The sequence below is a fragment of the Bubalus kerabau genome, chromosome 1 (assembly GCF_029407905.1).
Source record: "Bubalus kerabau isolate K-KA32 ecotype Philippines breed swamp buffalo chromosome 1, PCC_UOA_SB_1v2, whole genome shotgun sequence".
In the NCBI taxonomy this organism is placed as follows: Eukaryota; Metazoa; Chordata; class Mammalia; order Artiodactyla; family Bovidae; genus Bubalus; species Bubalus kerabau.
The window spans coordinates 223551731-223567430 of record NC_073624.1 but is presented as its reverse complement, the minus strand read 5'-3'; the positions used below and the strand labels follow the sequence as shown (position 1 = coordinate 223567430).

Genomic DNA, 15700 nt, shown 5'->3' with positions numbered 1-15700 from the left:
TAAGGCTGATTTTAGATATGATGTCCATCAAAATGCACAAATAATGCAGTATGCATTTTTTTAAAGTCTTTATTAAATTTGTTACGATATACTTCTGCTTTATTTTTTTTTTTTTTTGGCCTTGGGACATGTGGGATCTTAGCTCTCCCATCAGGGATTGAACCCGCACCACCTGCACTGGAAGATGAGGTCTCAACCACTGGACCACCAGGGAAGTCCCCTGAAGTATGCATTTTTAAATGTAAAGGAACGTTTTCCAGAGTTACTATGCGATTATCACTCCTACAAAATTGACAAATTCCTTAATACCATCTAATACCTAATTTCTCAAGTTGTTTCAAAAATGTCTCTGTAAAAGGTTGGTCTAAATCAGCATTGAAACATGACCACAATATGCATTTGAATTTTGTCTCCTCAGTCTTTTCTATTACAGCCCCCCCTCCTTTAATATCATTGATTTGTTGGAAAAATTGAGTCATCTCTCCTATGTCCCATTACATAGTCTAGATTTGCCTGATTGCTTCATTGTGAAGCAATCTTTTGTCATCCACATTTCTTAGAATTGGTGACTACATTTAGAGGTTGATTCTAGTTTGTTTTTAGGCAAGAATGTTTCATAGGTGGCATTGTCTACTTTCTATTGTATTATATTTTGAGGCATATAATATCTGTTTGCCCCACTTTTAGGGATTGAGGGGTGGGTTTATAAGGCTTTCAGCTTCATCTCTCCTTCATAAACTTCCCCAGCAGTGTTTCACATAATTCTATCATTGCTTGCATCCATTATTTTAAGATTGCAGAATTGTGATTATCTCAGTGTTATTCCGAATTAGCTGGAATTCTTCTGTAAAGAACTTTGCCTCATCAATCATTTGGTTGCCCTGTAGAGCAAGAAAAATTCTTCATAGGTTTCTTTTATCAGTTTTCAGAGCAATAAGGTGGTGCCCTGGAGACAGTGGGTTTTTTTATATATATATTATTATTTGTTAGACGAGTTTCAATCTGTTGTAATTATTCTTTTTGGTATTCATGTTGCCTTTGATTAGTATAGTGGAAACCCTTCTGGTTGGCCCCTGTGTCTTTTGGCATTTTCCCAATTATTCTTTGATGGCTTCCTTGCTTACTACCCCAGGCATAAGCCAATTTCCCAGGCTTATCTCATTCATTTCCTGTTCTAAACCTGGACTCGGCCTTTTCTAAGAACTCTGGTTCCTTTTAGAGAGGCAGAGAATTAAGAGACCACAATTCGAGTGCTAGGATTGCTCATCATTCTGGACGATCATTGCTGCTAAGTGTTTTCAATAGATAAAGCTAGGGCATAAAAATGAGGAAAGAAATCATGATTTCCTACTGATATTTTCAAATAATATTTAAAGGGTGGTTTTTTTGCTTGATTTCATGCTTGCATGTATTTCCTTTTATGTTATAGGTTGTTACATATTTGTTTTATTTTATAATAACCTATAATAACAAAAAAATAAGATTACAACATTACCACTGATGACTCCAGAATACAAAAGTTGGTCTGTTTGCTTGTTTAAGAAGCAAAGGCAACATCAGTAACATACATGAATTAATTTGAAAAGCTATTCATGTATACCAGATTCTGAATTTGCTATGTCACATTAATAAGAATTCTATCAGTCTCAAAATTTGGTTACTTGGCATACTGGTTTTTAAAAGGCAACATTAATAACATACATGAGTTAATTTGTAAAGCTATTCATGTATACCAGATTCTGAATTTTCTGTGTCACATTAATAAGAATTGTATCAGTCTCAAAATTTGGTTACTTGGCATACTGGTTTTTTAGAAGACCAAGGTATAGAAGCTGTAATTCAATGGCCAACCTGATTTATTCTAACTGCTTGGGTCTCACTCCACTGCCCTGTTGGCCCATCTGATAGCACTGCTGCATACACCTCACAAGAGTAGGATGCTGTCTTTTATTCCCCAGTATATTATGTAGCACCTAGCACAGAGCTCGTGGTATTCACATACAAATCGATCATCCTACCTGTTTTAGGGGAAGTCACTGAACCAGATGTACTGAAATAATCATCAATGACAACACAGTATACACCTGCTTCTTCATATTCTCTACCGTTGTTTCCAGGCAAAAGTCACAAGTGTTACTTAAAGACCAAGAACTAAAAGAGCTCTTAGAAGCCTAATTCAATCCCTTCCTTTCTCAAATGAGAAATTGAGCCAAAGATTCAGTCATTTCCCCCAAATCACCCAGCTTATTCCTGGCAGAGCTAGAACTAGGACCCAGAGCCCCTGTTTCCTGGTCTGAAATGCTTTCTACTCATTTACACAGTGGCCTGCTTTCTCACCCATCCCTACATCCTCTCTAGACCAGCACTTTGATAAAGCAGGTAAAAGTTAAACATTTTAGTTTACTTCCTTTCAGAAGGTATGAATACATTCTCTATCATTAGGCTCGGATTATAAACATGCTATTGTTTCTTGTTCTAACAGAAGACATTAAGAGTGATCATTAAGAAGATATTAAGATTAAGTTCTCACAGACAGTTTTTTGTTCATCTCTAATTTCAGTTTGTATTAGAATGCAAAGTATAATACTGCTAGAAACAGTAATAAATTATTACTCTAACCCAGGGGGGGAAAATTCAGTGAATTAAAAAAACATTTGATGAACATCTACAGACTTCATACTTGACTTCCTAATTTTTTACTTCAGATAAAAAATTCTGAAATTTGCTTATTGATCTTTGTTCTTGATTACCAATTGTCATCTGACTTTACAGCATAATAGAGGACTGGCTGTTCTCCCTCTTCATTAAGTCCAAGTTGTAACATCTGATCACTATTAGGAGGCCTTATAGGCATAATGGCTCCATTGCAGTTCCATGCCCAAAAAAAGCTCAAAAACTCTCTTAAATCATGAGATATTGAGCAATGTGGTGACTGCATTTTGGTGTTGTACTTATTTTGCATTTTAATTTTGAATTGCTTTGCTAGTACTTTAAGTGCAGAAAAAACAAAGGTTACAGAGGGTATGTGTGTGGTTTAGTCACTAAATCATGTCCGACTCTTGCGACCCCAGGGACTGTAGCCTGCCAGGCTCCTCTGTCCATGGGATTCTCCAGGCAAGAATACTGGAGTGGGTTGCCATTTCCTTCTCTAGGGGATCTTTCTGAATGAGGAATCGAACCTAGGTCTCCTGCATTGCAGGTAGATTCTTTACCTACTGAGCTATGAGGGAAGCCTGGTTACAGAGTAATTCTGTGCTAATTAGATAATGCTACCACTTGAATGGTGATGAAAGTGACCATGGTATATTAAAAAAATATATGGACTGTTCTTTGAATTCCATCTATGATAGGTCATATTCAGGTACTTGTTTTTACTTCAGTTTCCTGTGAAGACTCAACATCTTAATCTCGTCCAGGTAATATCAGTTCAGTTCAGTCGCTCATTTGTGTCCGACTCTTTGCAACCTCATGGACTGCAGTATGCCAGGCTTCCTTGTCCATCACCAACTCCCGGGGCTTGCTCAAACTCATGTCCATAGAGTCAGTGATGTCATCCAACCATCTTATCCTCTGTTGTCCCCTTCTGCCTTCAGTCTTTCCCAGAATCAGGGTCTTTTCACATGAGTCAGTTCTTTGCATCAGGTGGCCAAAGTATTAGAGTTTCAGCTTCAACATTACTCCTTCCAATGAACACCCAGGACTGATCTCCTTTAGGATGGACTGGTTAGATCTCCTTGCAGTCCAAGGGACTCTCAAGAGTCTTCTCCAACACCACAGTTCAAAAGCATCAATTCTTCGGCACTCAGTTTTCTTTATAGTCCAACTTTCACATCCATATGTGACTATTGAAAAAACCATAGATTTGACTAGATGAACCTTTGTTGGCAAAGTAATGTCTCTGCTTTTTAATATGCTATCTAGGTTGGTCATTGCTTTTCTTCCAAGGGGCAAGTGTCTTTTAGTTTCATGGCTGCAGTCACCATCTGTCCTGATTTTGGAGCCCAAGAAAATAAAGTCTGTCACCATTTCCATTGTTTCCCCATCTATTTGCCATGAAGTGATGGGACTGGATGCCATGATCTTAGTTTTCTGAATGTTTAGTTTTAAGCCACCTTTTTTACTTTCCTCTTTCACTTGCATCAAGAGGCTCTTTAGTTCTTCTTTGTAATATACCACAATGGAAATTTTATCAACTTCAGCTCATCACAGCAACACCATCTTTATTATTCATAAATTTCATATTTTTCACATTTTCCTTTACATGATTGATTTTCATCTTTTTTGTATACATGAGCTCTTTTAACATGTAAAAATAGCTGGTTTTTATTATGTGTATTGAAAGTATTTTTTCACAGTTGTAGTTTCTGCCATTCAAAAGTGTGTATGTGTGTTTTAAATGGATTTAAATTTATCATTTATTTTCTGTCTGGCTTTTGTGTTCATTGTCTTGCTTCAGAAAAACTTCATGATTTTGGACTCTTTTTTTCTTGTTTTCTTCTAATTCTTTGTCAGTTTCATTCTTTCAGTTCAGTTCAGTCACTCAGTCGTGTCTGACTCTTTGCGACCCCATGAATCGCAGCACGCCAGGCCTCCCTATCCATCACCAACTCCTGGAGTTCACTCAGACTAATGTGCATTGAGTCAGTGATGCCATCCAGCCATCTCATCCTCTGTCATCCCCTTCTTCTCCTGCCCCCAATACCTCCCAGCATCAGAGTCTTCTCCAATGAGTCAAATCTTCTCATGAGGTGGCCAAAGTATTGGAGTTTCAGCTTTAGCATCATTCCTTCCAAAGAAATCCCAGGGCTGATCTCCTTCAGAATGGACTGGTTGGATCTCTTTGCAGTCCAAGCGACTCTCAAGAGTCTTCTCCAACACCACAGTCCAAAAGCATCAATTCTTTGGCGCTCAGCTTTCTTTACAGTCCAACTCTCACATCCATACATGATGACTGGAAAAACCATAGCCTTGACTAGATGGACCTTTGTTGGCAAAGTGATGTCTCTGCTTTTCAATATGCTGTCTAGGTTGGTCAGAACTTTTCTTCCAAGGAGTAAGCATCTTTTAATTTCATGGCTGCAGTCACCATCTGCAGTGATTTTGGAGCCCAAAAAAATAAAGTCTGACACTGTTTCCACTGTTTCCCCTCTATTTTCCATGAAGTGATGGGACCGGATGCCATGATCTTCGTTTTCTGAATGTTGAGCTTTAAGTCAAGTTTTTCACTCTCCTCTTTCACTTTTATCAAGAGGCTTTTTAGTTCCTCTTCACTTTCTGCCATAAGGGTGGTATCATCTGCGTATCTGAGGTTATTTATATGTCCCCCAGCAATCTTGATTCCAGCTTGTGTTTCTTCCAGTCCAGCGTTTCTCATGATGTACTCTGCATAGAGGTTAAATAAGCAGGGTGACAATATACAGCCTTGATGTACTCCTTTTACTATTTGGAACCAGTCTGTTGTTCCATGTCCAGTTCTACTGTTGCTTCCTGACCTGCATACAGATTTCCCAAGAGGCAGATCAGGTGGTCTGGTATTCCCATCTCTTTCAGAATTTTCCACAGTTTATTGTGATCCACACAGTCAAAGGCTTTGGCATAGTCAATAAAGCAGAAATAGATGTTTTTTGGAACTCTATTGCTTTTTCCATGATCCAGCGGATATTGGCAATTTGATCTCTGGTTCCTCTGCCTTTTCTAAAACCAGCTTGAACATCAGGAAGTTCAGGTTCATGTATTGCTGAAGCCTGGCTTGGAGAATTTTGAGCATGACTTTACTAGCATGTGAGATGAGTGCAATTGTGCGGTAGTTTGAGCATTCTTTGGATTGCCTTTCTTTGGGATTGGAATGAAAACTGACCTTTTCCAGTCCTGTGGCCACTGCTGAGTTTCCCAAATTTGCTGGCATATTGGGTGCAGCACTTTCACAGCATCATCTTTCAGGATTTGAAATAGCTCAATTGGAATTCCATCACCTCCACTAGCTTTGTTCATACTTATGCTTTCTAAGGCCCACTTGACTTCACATTCCAGGATGTCTGGCTCTAGATGAGTGATCACACCATCGTGATTATCTGGGTCATGAAGATCTTTTTTGTACAGTTCTTCTGTGTATTCTTGCCACCTCTTCTTAATATCTTCTGCTTCTGTTAGGTCCATACCATTTCTGTCCTATATTTATAGAGCCCATCTTTGCATGAAATGTTCCCTTGGTATCTCTAATTTTCTTGAAGAGATCTCTAGTCTTTCCCATTCTGTTGTTTTCCTCTATTTCTTTGCACTGATCGCTGAGGAAGGCTTTCTTATCTCTCCTTGCTATTCTTTGGAACTCTGCATTCAGATATTTATATCTTTCCTTTTCTCCTTTGCTTTTCACTTCTCTTCTTTTCACAGCTATTTATAAGGCCTCCCCAGACAGCCATTTTGCTTTTTTGCATTTCTTTTCCCTGGGGATGGTCTTGATCCCTGTCTCCTGTACAATGTCACGAACCTCATTCCATAGTTCATCAGGCACTCTATCTATCAGATCTAGGCCCTTAAATCTATTTCTCACTTCCACTGTATAATCATAAGGGATTTGATTTAGGTCATACCTGAATGGTCCCTACTTTCTTCAATTTAAGTCTGAATTTGGCAATAAGGAGTTCATGATCTGAGCCATAGTCAGCTCCTGGTCTTGTTTTTGTTGACTGTATAGAGCTTCTCCATCTTTGGCTGCAAAGAATATAATCAGTCTGATTTCGGTGTTGACCATCTGGTGCTGTCCATGTGTAGAGTCTTCTCTTATGTTGTTGGAAGAGGGTATTTGCTATGACCAGTGCATTTTCTTGACAAAACTCTATTAGTCTTTGCCCTGCTTCATTCCATATTCCAAGGCTAAATTTGCCTGTTACCCAGGTGTTTCTTGACTTCCTACTTTTGCATTCCAGTCCCCTATAATGAAAAGCAGAGAAGGCAATGGCACCCCACTCCAGTACTCTTGCCTGGAAAATCCCATGGTTGGAGGAGCCTGGTAGGCTGCAGTCCTTGGGGTTGCTAGGAGTCGGACACGACCGAGTGACTTCACTTTCACATTTCACTTTTCACTTTCATGCACTGGAGAAGGAAATGGCAACCCACTCCAGTGTTCTTGCCTGGAGAATCCCAGGGATGGGGGAGCCTGGTTGGCTGCCTTCTATGGGGTTGCACAGAGTCAGACACGACTGAAGTGACTTAGCATAGCATAATGAAAAGGACATCTTTTTTGGGTGTTAGTTCTATAAGGTCTTGTAGGTCTTCATAGAACTGTTCAACTTCTATTTATTCAGTTTTTCTTTTTGAGAGTAGAATTTTAAAATTTTCTTTATATAGCTTATGCATATTTTGCTAAGTTTACTTTAGATTTTTTTTTTTTATAAATGGAATGTGTCTGATCCTTTTATATTTATTAGACTATAAGTGACTTTTCTTGAGGCAGGTTATACCTACTATCTATTAACATTTTTTATTGGATATGGATTCCCTGGTGGCTCAGATGGTAAAGCCTCTGTCTACAATGCAGGAGACCAGGGTTCGATCCCTGGGTCAAGAAGATTCCCTGGAGAAGGAAATGGCAACCCACTCCAGTACTCTTGCCTAGAAAACCCCATGGATGGAGGAGCCTGGTGTCCATGGGGTCGCCAAGAGTAGAACACGACTGAGCGACTTCACTTTCACTTTCACTTTTCATTGGATATTGAAATCTATCAAATGGATTTTTGGCCCCTGTACAAAGATGATCAAATGAATTTTCTCCTTGGATCTATTATTACTATAGTTAATGATATTTTTAGATAGGCTGTTGAACCATCCTTGCATTACTTGAATATATCCCACTCTATTAGGATGTATTATGCTATAAATATTCTGCTTGGTTCTATTTGCTAATATTTTAATTGAGAGCAATTTTGAGTTTTCAGAACTATGAAGAGCCATGTCTATATATTTATTCTTTATACCAAGCACATAATACCTAGCCCTGTGTCTGAAGCAGAAGAAATTCTCAGTAAATATTTGTGAAAAGCAGGGTGGTTCCACAAGTCATATGATTTGATTCTCTTAACTCTTCTGGTCTGTTCTAGAAAGAGATTCCACTATTAAGAGCAGACTAAAGGTTGTTGAGTTGGTCGTGTGAGGATCTGTCCAGGTCCTTTGAAAACTTCTTTGTGTGTTCACCTGATCTTCTGATTACTCATAACCTTTTTGGGTCCTTTCACCCCTGTTATGACTAGACATGTGTTTTTCCTTGAGCAAGCTTCCAGACATCAGCAAAGACATCTCTGACAGGAGCGAGCCTAAATTTTCAGAACAAACTGTTTATTATCATGAGGCACTGCTCGGGTGTCTGATCTGGACCAAACCCATGTGAGCTAAGAAAAGAGCTTGAGCTTGACCTGGCAGATGCTGGTGTTGGCTCAGTGATCGCAGTATAATCAGCATAGCTATTACCTGGCCAGGGTTCCAGGCAGCCACCCAGAAGTCCCACCAATATAATTCCTGTAGGTGCCTTCCCCCCTTCCCACCCCACCCCACTTTCTTCTCATTAGCTTCCAGCAACGACAAATGAAATCCTGTCTTTTGGTGGTTCCACAAGTGTTTCCATTCATCTCCAAAGAGTTCAGTGGCCTGGGTGTGTGGGAAGTTCTCTAAGAAAAGTCACATGTGGAAACCAGATGGCCAGAGATTATTTTGTGTCAGAATAGCTGTGATGATAGATGCTACAGATGAGCAGTTACTCATTATGACTAACCTGCTCACCTGCAGTTACTCTGGTACTCTGCTTCCTGTATGCTGTTGCATTTTCCCCCAACCTTTCCCCATAGCATCTTACTTAGAGTCACAAAATTGACTCAAAATCTCAAAAATTTCCATATATCTACTTTTTTTTATTTTTCAGTGTTCTATATTTCTATCTAATTAGCTTCTTTTGGTGTTTCCTGTAGCCAGTTATATCTACTATTTGATTTACAGCAATACTCACAGGAGTCCTATACCCAAATATATAATACTTCAATTGCACTGACTATTCCATTTAAAATTCTCTTTCCAATTAAATGTGACCTATTGTTGGTTATTACTGATTTAATAGGTAAGTGCATATTTAACAAAATCAGATCCAAATACTAGGTTATTGACTTTCATCTCATCAACTCAGAGCTAGCATAAGGGCAATTTATACTGCTGAATAGATAGATAGGTTATTTGATAGCCTAATGCAATGCTTATTTCCTTCCTAGGTTTAAAACCACATAAATTCTAGGGCAAGTACTTTTATAATCTAGAATATTCTGAAATGTAACTGTATTGGCATATGTTTGTGGACTTCAAGAGTCTAAGCATTTCTTTTCTCTATAAGGTCAAAATAAAATGCATTATTGAGTTGGTTGTTGGGATAACTAAAGCTGCAAATGACTCTTACAAGGAATATCCTGATAAACTGGTGATTTCAGAGCCAAATAGTTATTCTTTAAAACTATACTTTTGAGCAAGATGTGGATCTTTGTTGATGTGGATCACATTCACTGAATAAGCTTCCCAAATTTTTGCTTCACTTTGTGGGGCAGCCTTGGCATGGGAATACATAGTATATGTCTTCTAAGAAAACACATAGTATATTTCTCCTAAATATGCGTAGTATATTTCTTCTAAGTTCTTCAATTTAAGCGAGAACCACAACCAGCAGATGATCTCTATTGAATCATTTCTTCTTCAAAGATGAAGCCTTGCTATGAAGTGCCAACTCTCACTTTTTCCACATTACATAATCCTCTCTGTTCCCTAGTATTTCTGTGTAGCCATCCTATAAGTGGAACCAGGAGTGTGGTTTGGTTAACACTTCATGTTGATATTGGTGGATTACATGATAGCGGGTAACTTGTTGTCTAACAACCTTATCCTACTGACCTCAGTATGGGTATCACTTGAACAAATGCATCTTCATCACTGAATGGATTGTTGTTGCCTTGTTCCTGATGATCCCTAGCCATGTTTAGTTCCCTGATGAGGCTTTTGATTGAATGTAATGATTGTGCTGTTTATTTTCCTCCTCATAGTCTGAAGTTGAATCATAAACATTCCACAAGTTAATCCAAATGTCCTCATTTTCTAACTGTTGTCACTGGATCTTGAACCAGACAGCTTTATGTAGCATCATTGATGGAGAATGAGACACCATTTGCTTGTCAACCTAAATATAGGCATTAAAATTTACCTGGGTATTTTTGCTATCAATTTTCTTTTATAATTTTCATCAAAGTTTCCACAACAATAAGAACAATTAACTTGCTTACTTTATGTCAAACTTGTAATACACTTTATCTTTTTTAACTGTTACAGTAATACTATGAGGAAAATAGTATTATCCTCATTTTGGGGGCTTCCCTGGTGGCTTAGATGGTAAAGAATCCTGCAATGCAGGAGATCTGGGTTCAATCTTTGGGTTGGGAAAATCCCCTGGAGGAGGGCGTGGCAACCCACTCCAGTATTCTTGCCTGGAGAATCCCCATGGACAGAGGAGCCTTGCAGGCTATAGTCCACTGGGTCACAAAGAGTCGGACATGACTGAGTGACTAAGCACAGCACATGAGGAAGATGTTAATGTTTTCCTCCTTTTTTTTATATAGGAAAGCTGAAATTTAGTGAGATTCTGCTCTTGTGACAACTCAAACATAGCTAAGTAACACATCTGTGACTCAAACACAGGTTTGATTCTAAATTATAGGCACACGGTACTAACTCAGGTTAAGAGCCAGTGGTAAAAATAACAAATCTATATCTAAAAACTCATCCTGTTTCCCAAATTACAGTTAGCATTACCAGCTTTCAAAATTCTCAACTACCATTGACAATTCCCAGTGACAAAACATTGAAACCATATCAGGTCTCTGAATTAACTTGAACCAGATGAAGGACCTCTTGCTAGTCTATTGTTCACCTCAAGAGTAAGTAAAAAAACTACCTAATGGGAATTCACATTTATTTAACAATAGTTATCAGTGTAAAAGACCCTGATGCTGGGAAAGATTGAGGGCAGGAGGAGAAGGGGCTGACAGAGGATGAGATGGTTGGATGGCATAATAAATATAATGGACACGAGTTTGAGGCAAACTCCAAGAGACAGTGAAGGACAGGGAAGCCTGGAATGCTGCGGTTTATGGGGTTGCAAAGACTTGGAGACAGTTTAGTGACTGAACAACAACAACAACAATCAGTGATATTAGTGAGTGTTTACCTAATCACTGAAATCAGCCTCCCATGACATAGCTACTTTGTTATCCACACAAAAGGTGAATTAACTGGGATTTTACTTGGAGGAAGCTGAAACTCAGAGAGTAATTTCTAAGTTACACTGTCAATAAGCAATCAAATGGAGATTTTAGTCCAGAAATGTCAAACTCCAAAGATAGTCTTTGGGTTTTTTGGCTTTATACATCGGAAAAGAAACTAAAGGTAAAACAATTTGACATTGTTCAAAGAAGGAACATTCTTGACACTCTTGAGTTACCTGTATAGCTACTAATAATCATAACAACTGTAATAGTAATAACCACGGGGGTTAACATTTCTGGGATAACTAGAAATTCTGAGGGTTGACTCACTGCAAAGTACTTTGCACATATTATCTTACTAGAGACTCACAGTCACCCTGGGCTGTAGGTACTGGTAATACCCCTGTTTTTAGCTGAGGAAAGCTAAATGGCCCCAGGCCACAGGGTAGTGCACGGGAGTTGGGATTAACATCCAGATTAGTCAAGTGCAAACCCCAGCTTTCAACCTTAACACTCACTGCTGCTGGGTAACAGAAAATATACAGGGTCTCCTTAAGTTTCCCTAAGGAAGCATGAGAGGTTTCTTGGCTCTTTCTGCTGTTAAAAAACTACTTCTCTCTTAAGAATTTTTTTGTTCACATGAATTCACCTTGACATTGGGCATAATATTGGAAGAGAGAGCATCTATATGGATAGGAAGTAGCCAGAGAGAGACAGCCCACTCTTTAAAAAAAAAAAAATTATTCTATTCAAATATAGTTGATTTATGATGTGTTAATTATGTGTTAATTTCTGCTGTACGGCAAAGTGATTCAGTTATACATATATGTATATTTTATCATTTTAATTTTTTTATTATGACTTATCATAGGATACTTAATATGGTTCTCTGTGTTGTATAGTAGGACCTCGTTGTTTATCTGTCCTATATATACTAGTTTGCATCTGCTACTTCCAGACTTCCAGTCCACCCCTTCCCCCTTGGAAGCCACAAGTCTGTTCTCTATGTCTATGAGTCTGTTTCATAGACAAGTTTGTTTGTGGAAAGACAGCCCACTCTTGTTTGCATTAACCTAGGAGGGGGAAAATTCACATTGGGCCATATCCTGAAGCAGAAATGAGTGAAACTGGGATCAACAACAAAGGGAGATGGGAGGAAGGCATTACACATGGTGTTCTCCATTCAACTTGTCTACAGATCACAAGTTGGCAGGCACTCTTGATCCAGTTTAGTGGTGCCAAGCATAGTATCTAAACTCTGCAGCCACACTGACTGAGTAGACTTATTGCTCTTGCAAACCATTACAGTTTAAAGTGGAATGAAAATTATTCTGGGAACACCAGCTCTGTTAACTGTGAAATCATTTGTGTTTGACTCACAGAAGGAGAGCTTAAAGGTCCCTGAGCTCCATGACTAAGATTTATGTTCCAGTCTTTCTGCCCCTGCTGGCTGGAGGTGAGAGAATAGGGTAACAAAAGGTGACGTATCTCCCAGGGGCCAGGGAATGCCCTTTTTTGTTACTTTGTTGGCTTGGGATAGGGGAGCCAGATAACCAAGCTTATTAAAATTACTTGATACAAAACCAGAAATGGTTTCTGGGTGAGGTAGAAGGAACTCCTATTAGTCACATATACAAAGTTCTCTGCCTGGACTTGGTGACCACTGTTCTATTGCTAAAGAATTTTTATGCTTCTTTCTGGATTCTCCTTACTGGTTCAGACCAGTGGTTTCATATGTGCTCTTCCGTTCATAGAAGCTTCCAAGAGATGCTTAAAGGGCTTTTGAGGGGTCAGGGATAGGATGGGGCTTCGGTCAGGCCCCTACTACAACTAAAGCATCAAGCAGATTTTCTTCTCTTTCATGGAATGGATTTCTGCTGGAGAATGCTTTTATTTCCCCACTTTTTAAAAGAGTACCCTGATTTTCTTCTAGAAATCTATGACTCCCTGTCCTCTGCCAAATGAAGGAATGAGTGCATATGAGACTCAGGCCTAGTCAACCAGGGTCTCTGATCCATCTCATCAGAGGTGATCCCAAAAAGGGCACTTGACCTGCTTGGACCAGTGAGCACTGGGCTGCCCAGGCCCAAGTCTAGGAGTATCCCTTTCTAGGTCTCTTGATACGATATCTCTGGAGCCTCAATTTCTTCATCCATAAGTTAGGGCTGATGCTATTTATACTTATAATAGCACCTGTCAAGTCATATGCATTTTATAAAATATGAACTATAAAGAAAGCTGACCACTGAAGAATTGATGCTTTTGAACTGTGGTGTTGAAGAAGACTCTTGAGAGTCCTTTGGACTGCAAGGAGATCCAACCAGTCAATCCTAAAGGAGATCAGTCCTGAATATTCATTGGAAGGACTGATGCTGAAGGTGAAACTCCAGTACTTTGGCCACTTGATGCGAAGAACCGACTCACTGGAAAAGACACTGATGCTGGAAAAGATTGAAGGCAGGAGGAGAAGGGGACAACAGAGGATGAGATGGTTGGATGGCATCACCGACATGATGGACATGAGTTTGAGTAGGCTCCAGGAGTTGGTGATGGACAGGGAAGCCTGGCAAGCTACAGTCCAAGGGGGTCGCAAAGAGTTGGACACAACAGAGCAACTGAGTTTTACAAGATTATTTCTATTTTTTCCATTTATCAATTACCCTGTCCTTCCCAAATTAAAATACAGCATTTCCTCATTTTTCAAGCCTTTTGTCTCTCCACCAACTAAATCCCTATCTGGTTTGCTTTTGTTTCTCTTCTAATCTTTCTCATACCTGTTCCTGATGCTGTCCATGTGCAGGAGGGACATGAAGAGAGTTCTACTGATGTTTCATGCATATAGTGTCACCATGGCCACCTGATGATTTCTCCATCTTTTCACGCACCTTGACCCTCAGGGTGAAATACTGCCTTTGCAACATCACTTGCAGGTATAACCGTAGTTAGGTCCACTACTCACTTCCCTGAGTGAAATGTTTTTGTTTTATTGAAGTATAGTTGATTTACAATATTATATTAGTTTCAGGCATACAGCATAATGATTCAGTTTTTTTATAGATTATACTCCATTTATAGTTATTATAAAAGATTGGCTATATTCTCTGGGCTGTTCAATATGTCTTTGTAGCTTATTTATGTTATATATAGTAGTTTGTACCTCTTGATCCCCTCCTTCCTTTCCTCTCTTCACTGGTAACCACTAGTTTGTTCTCTATGCTTGTGAGTCTGTTTCTTTTTTTGTTATATTCATTTGTTCATGTAACTTTTTTAGATTACACATACAAGAGATAACATACAATATTTGTCTTTCTCTCTTACTTCACTTAAGCATAATACCCTCTAGGTCCATCCATGTTGTTGCAAACGGCAAAATTTCACTCCTATTTATGGCTGAGTAATATTCCATTGTGTGTATATGTGTGTGTGTATGACCACATCTTTTAAAATATATCCAGCACTACTTTGAACTTACTTCAGTTTACTTTCATTTTGTCCTCTCCACATTTTTCAAAGCCTCTCCATCAATCTTTTTATTCCAGTTGATGGGTTTTTGCTATTTCTTTGCCTAAGAGAGATTTTCAGGGCAGAAAAAGAAAAACAGAAGCCCTTTGAAGACAAAGCTCCTCCTGTCTTGTAAAAGTTGAAGCTGTCTGAGGAGATGATGCTCAATATTCTCAGGAAGGAAGAGGGAAAGAATAGACAAAGGAATACCTTTGAGGATAAGCTGAGAGAAAGGAGACATGTCTCTGTACCTGGGAAAGGGAAAGTCAGATGGCCATTGAAGGCCCCACCCCAAGGATAGGGCAGAACTCGGATGGGGACTTTTGCCAGGTACACCAGAGGGGGCTGACCCTCTGGGCAAGGGTTTTCCAGCCTTGCTAGAGTTTCTGTTCATGAGTGAGACACAAAAATAGACTGCAGGGCTTGAAGAGAATTCAGATGCACAACATAGTGATTCAGTTTGAGTGAGGATATCAGCAGTAACTATGACAAAATGGTCTGAGGCTGTGCTAATTCGCTTCAGTCCTGTCTGACTCTTTACAACCCCATGGACCGTAGCCCGCCAGACTCCTCTGTCCATGGGATTCTCTAGGCAAGAATACTGGAGTGGGTTGCCATGCCCTCCTCCAGGGCATCTTCCCAACTCAGGTATTAAACGTATTAAGCCTGTGTCCCTTGCATCTCTTCTGTCTCCTGCTTTGGCAGGCAGGTTCTCTAACACCAGTGCCACCTGGGAAGCCCTGTGACAAACTGATGACCGGGTATAATTTTAGCCTCCCGTGCTACCCGAGGACCAGATGGCTCCCAGCCAGGACTGAGGTTAGGCCTCCTGCCATGCTGGCTGGTAGGATAGGCACTGAAGATCAGGCTTTAGTTGAAATAAAGTACAGTAAAGAGATGAGCTCCCTAACACAGCT

At 39.5% G+C, this 15700-nt stretch overlaps 1 protein-coding gene across 6 annotated transcripts in view; it reads left to right on the top strand.

Annotated features, from left to right (window-relative positions):
- Nucleotides 1-15700, top strand: part of NR3C1 (nuclear receptor subfamily 3 group C member 1) — a 487336-nt gene that overhangs the window by 92946 nt on the left and 378690 nt on the right. The gene's annotated exons all lie outside the window — the stretch shown is intronic.